At 61.6% G+C, this 5,258-nt stretch overlaps 1 non-coding gene across 1 annotated transcript; it reads left to right on the forward strand.

Annotated features, from left to right (window-relative positions):
- The first annotated feature begins 4,281 nt into the window (after positions 1-4,281).
- On the forward strand, positions 4,282-4,383 carry LOC111824567. The gene has a single exon (XR_002827674.1). It is a non-coding gene; the product is annotated as a U6 spliceosomal RNA (small nuclear RNA).
- Positions 4,384-5,258: the final 875 nt, after the last annotated feature.

Raw genomic sequence — 5,258 nt, forward strand, 5'->3', positions numbered from 1 at the left:
GCCCAGAACCGAGAAAGATGCCTGCACAGCCCAGGTGCACGCAGCGGGCAGGGCGCTCCACCTTGGGCCCTCGGAGAGGGGCAGCTGCTCAGGACCTCGGCGCCCCCGCCCCTGCCCTGCCAGGGGACTGACCCCGCAGGCGACGCCCTGCCCCACAGCTCACAGCACGCGGTCAGACCACGAGGCGCCTTCACGCGCAGAGGGTTAGCCTCCCAGGGCGCACGGCCTCAGTCACACGTGACCCGGAACCGCTGCTCCCGGGGCCCCTCTGTTCACCTCGGAGATGAAGGCGGGAGCCACAGCGATGCGGAAGGCGGGGCCCTTCTGCACGGCTCCCACCCTGAATGCACTTCCTTTCTCCGTCTCCTCATCTGGAGGGTGAGGCATCAAGGAAAAGACATTTCTCCTTTGTCCTTTTAGGTTATCCGCGCGGGAGCCGAGCATCCACACTGCCCCGGTGCTTCCTGCGGGGCGTCTGCTCACACTGCGCCCGCGCTCCCGGGTCAGCGAGAGCCTGGCCCCCGGGGTGTCACACCCACTGGCCGCGTGCGGAGCGGACAGTCCTACCGTCGCCATCACGGCACAGAGCGCCACCATGTGCGAGACCACACAGCAGGCACGACAGAAAGACACCTGCCCGCCACCTTCCGGCAGAAGACCCATTTCCCACGCGAAAGCCCGAGTTCCCCCAGCCACACACTCACAGGAAGGAGAGACGAAGGCGGAGACACCGACCGAGGCCCCGCTCCCAGCTCCGAGGCAAGGGCAGCAGGAAGTGCTGAGTGCGGTTCCCATAACGGTGCGTGGCATCCAGTCGCCCAAACACACCAGTGCAGCCTGAGCAGCTGACTTCACCTCCCTACCATGTACCACTGCCCTGCTCAGAGAACACATTTCTATGACACTCTGTAAACCCAGGATTTAAACCTCCAAAGAACAGATTCCCTGTCTGCTGGGGATGTAGATGTGGGGGGTTTTTGGTTTTACTGGACGAACACCAAAAATCGCAAACCCTGTTATCTCATCCCCAAACACATTGTGTTAGTTTCACTCCTAATCAAGCCACCTTCTCAGACCAGCCGTCCTCACCAGGCTCCCTCGGAAAGTGCTGTGGCCGACGTGGCGTGCGGGCGCCTGGCGCCTTTCCTAGAGCCTGAAGGGACACCAGGAAGGGTCCGCGGTGTGTTCACCGCCGACAGCAGCGCCTGCGCTCGGAGAGCGGGTTTTGCTGGAGACCCGAGGCTGGTTGCGGGCCTCTGGCCACGTAAACAGGACGGTCCTGGGAGCCGGGAGCCGGCAAGGCGGCGGCGCCTCTTCAGTGCCTGACCCCGCGGAGGCACCTTCCAATGTAGAGGCCGCACGAAACGCGATGAAGGAGAGCAGCCCGCGGGCAAAGGGTCCCCGAGCTCCATGGCAGGGCTGCTGGCCTCCTGGTGCAGGGCCCCCCCCCCATTCCTCTGGGGAACAACGCCTCGTTCTGATGGGCCGGCTGCTCCTCACCAGTCCCTCCTCTGGGAGCCGCCCACCTGCTCGGCCAGCTTCCCAGGCGCCCAGCAGCGGAGCGGAGCCCCTTCCTGAGAACGGCCGCTTCACCCTCAGGCGTGGGCCTGGGCACGTCATGGGAAACAAAGGCTCGGGGGTCACGGACACGCCATCTCCCGCAGGCCTTTCGATTCTGACCAAGGCGTCCAGTGGGCAGATGCAGGGACCCCAAAGGCCGTTTGAGATGCTCCAGCCACACGGCACCGCCCACAGCTGCGCCCGCCCCGGAACAAGCCTGCCCGGAGCCCAGCAGCCACGGGCTCACTCCACCTCGGGACACGTGGGGGCGCAGTGCTGTGCCCACTTCACGGAGGAGACGGACGCAGCTCAGGATCAGGGATGCCGATGCGAGTGCTTGTTTTAACCCATATTCTTCCCGCACCTGGGCGGTGTGTCGGGGCGACGGGCAGGGGCAGGAGGGTGGCACGGACTTCAGAAGCAGATCTGCACTGACCTGGGCGGACCCGGCCGGCATTTCTGGTTCTCTGCTTGTTAAAAAGTTAACTAGATCTAGAAGTAGGGACATGCTGAACGCCTGGTGAACTCAGAGGAGATGCGATGAGTTCAGACCCGACTTTACAGACAGGGAACACGGTCACTCACACACCTGTCACAGCAGCATGGCCGAGACCCCCGCCACCGGGCTGTGGGCAGTGGGACGCGGCCAGTCCGAACTGAGGTGTGTTATAACACTCACTGCATTTCAAAGACTTCGCATGAAAAATAAATGGAAATACTTTAAAATTTCTAATACTGACTATGTGAATTATAATATTTTGGATATTTTGCATTAAAATACATCATTTTACTTATTTCTTTTACCTCTCTCCATGTGGGTAATTTAAAATGTGTTTTTTTCATTGATTTGAGAGAGAGAGAGAAGGGAGAGGGATAGAGAGATGGAAAGAAACATCAATGAGACACAAACATCAATCGGCTGCCTCCTGCACACCCCCTACTGGGGATCGAGCCTGCAACCTGGGCATGTGCCCTGACTGGGAATCGAACCCATAACCTCTTGGTTCATGGGTTAACGCTCAGCCACTGAGCCACACCAGCCGGGCTGATTGTGGGTAACGTGTGTATGAGGTTCACCTTACATTTCTGTTGGACCGCATTGCTGTACGGGAACACTTCTTAAAATGAAGTTTGTTTCTTTCCGATTACAAAAATGTCATTTTTTACTGTAGAAAATAGAGGAAACAGCTACATAGAGAAGCGAACTAAACCCTCAAAAGTATCGCTGTCCAGAAGTAACTTTTGTTAACGTCTTAGAATGTTCGCCTCGTTCCCTTTCGGTGACAGTCACACTCAGCCTCACTCCGTCGGGTTCAGGTGGACGGCACCCAGGTCCCACCGCTTCGGGCCCCACACGGTCATCACGACGTTCCCGACGATGCCCGGTGCCGCCGTCGCCGTGACTGCTCTGTACCTACCCGTCTGCACTGCTCACTCCCTTCACCTTCTCCCCTGGCCCAACCCCCGCCCGGCACTGTCAGCCTGCTTTCTGTTCTCAAAAATCTCTCTTCCTAGAGATAACGTCTGAGATCTGAGAATGCCCTGGGTCTCGCTCCCGATGGAAATCTCTCTGTGTGACATTAACATTTCGCGTGGCTCAGGCTCTGGTCGGCCACCATCACGTCCCACCTGGATTCCTGCAAACCTTCTCGCTGGTCTCCTCACGTCAGCTCTTGGCCCCTTCGGTCATTCTCAAACCAGCCACCATCGCATTCCTCTGCAAACCCCACCTGACTCCCTCTCATGAGGGTAGGAGCTCCGGTCCCCACAGAGGCTCGCTGCGCCCAGCCTGCTGCCCCTGACCCTGCGTCCAGCCTGCTGCCCGACCCCATGTCCAGCCTGCTGCCCCTGACCCCGCGCCCAGCCTGCTTCCCCTGACCCCGCGCCCAGCCTGCTGCCCCTGACGCCGTGTCCAGCCTGCTGCCCCTGACCCCGCGTCCAGCCTGCTTCCCCTGACCCCGCGCCCAGCCTGCTTCCCCTGACCCCGCGCCCAGCCTGCTGCCCCTGACCCTGCGTCCAGCCTGCTGCCCGACCCCATGTCCAGCCTGCTGCCCCTGACGCCGCGTCCAGCCTGCTGCCCCTGACCCCGCGTCCAGCCTGCTGCCCCTGACCCCGTGTCCTCCTTATCTCCTGCCTGCCCTGGGCCAGGGCCTCCCTGCATCTGCCTGGGGCCTGGCCCTGCTGACTCCTGGTGCCTGAAACCCGCTGCCCAGGATCCACATGACCCCCTCCCTCAGTCCACAGCCACTACGCGAAGGTCAGCCTCAGCGAGGCCCTGCGTGGCCCCTGACCCCACATCGCAGCCCCCGCTGCCAGCTCCTGGCCTCCGTTCTCGCTCAGCGCCGGGCCTGACGAGGCCTCTGCTCTACCCGCCGGGAAGGGAGGCTGTGAGGCGGCTCTGGGTGGCGCTTGTTCTCTCCACAGCCCCAGGCCTGCACGGTGCGTGATCTACTTGGTGACAAGGGTGCCTGGGTCTCGGGTCCCCCGTGGGCGGCCCAGGGACCACCCTTCCTTCCTGCCTCTCAGGCTGCGGCGAGGGTTCCTGACGGCTGAGGTGGAGCCACAGGATGAAGCCGCCACCACTGTCATGTTTCATGGCTCCTCGCCAGAAACCTGGTCCACACGCGGATCGTTAGTGAGGCTGAGCGTCAACGCTGGTCTGTGCTTTATTTGAAAGCAGCTGCGCTGTACGGGTTAGGAAATCCCTTTTAACACCCCTGTGCGCTCGCTTCGCAGCACGTCTACTAAAGCTGGAACGATAAGAGATCAGCATGGCCCCTGCGCAGGGATGACATGCAAATCCGTGACGTGTTCCATATTTAAAAACACACAAAACTCTCTCCTTTTCACGTACAAGGATAAGAGAAAAGCCTGTTTACAGGAAAAGCTCAACCAAAGAAACAGCTCAGCTCACTGTGGTGAGTAAATTAAAGCGGCAAAGCGACGGGCCCAGTTCACACAGAAGCACCTGCCCCACGCGGGCCGCCCCGTGTGACGAGAGCGACTGCGCCCACAGCCCCGCTCACACCTGTGGGGAGAAGCTCTGACAAAGGGCCGCCCAGACGGAGGAGAGCTCCCGGATCAGCCGCCTCCCTGGTCAGGGCCGTGGGGAACACCCCACGCCGTTCCTGTAGCTCAGGATCCTGGTCGTGACGGTCACAGTCATCACCATGAAACGCTGGTCCCAGACGGCAGGTGCCGGCAGGTGGCGGCCAGGCAACAAGAACACGGGAAGCAGGGCCCCGGGTCCCTGCCGGGCGGGCAGCCTCGTAGGGAAAGAATCAGGAGGACACCGTCCGGCACAGCCGCGTGAGGGGAGCTCACCGCCAGCAGCAGATTAGACTCGGGAAGGAACGGACGCAAGGACGCCCACGCCCCGGCTCCCGGGCTGGGCCTGGGGGACGTGCTCCCGGGGGCCGGGCGGCAGCTTCACTCCAGATGGGCAGGCTCGGTCCCCCCGGCAGGGCTGACCTGGCTCACCCGCAGCTCTGGGGTCACGCGTGTGCAGGGCCGATGGGGGACACACTGGCTTTACTGCTCAGACGCGTGCTACGGCAGGAGCACTGCGGTAACTTCCACCAATCGGCTGCTGACCGCGCAGCCCCATCCGGGCGCAGACAACGCTCCCCGGGAACCACCTTCTACAGAAACCGTCTCCAGCCCTGGCCCGTGTGGCTCAATGGATAGAGCATCAGCCT

This window comes from Myotis lucifugus, unplaced genomic scaffold (genome assembly GCF_000147115.1).
Source record: "Myotis lucifugus unplaced genomic scaffold, Myoluc2.0 scaffold_2414, whole genome shotgun sequence".
In the NCBI taxonomy this organism is placed as follows: domain Eukaryota; kingdom Metazoa; phylum Chordata; class Mammalia; order Chiroptera; family Vespertilionidae; genus Myotis; species Myotis lucifugus.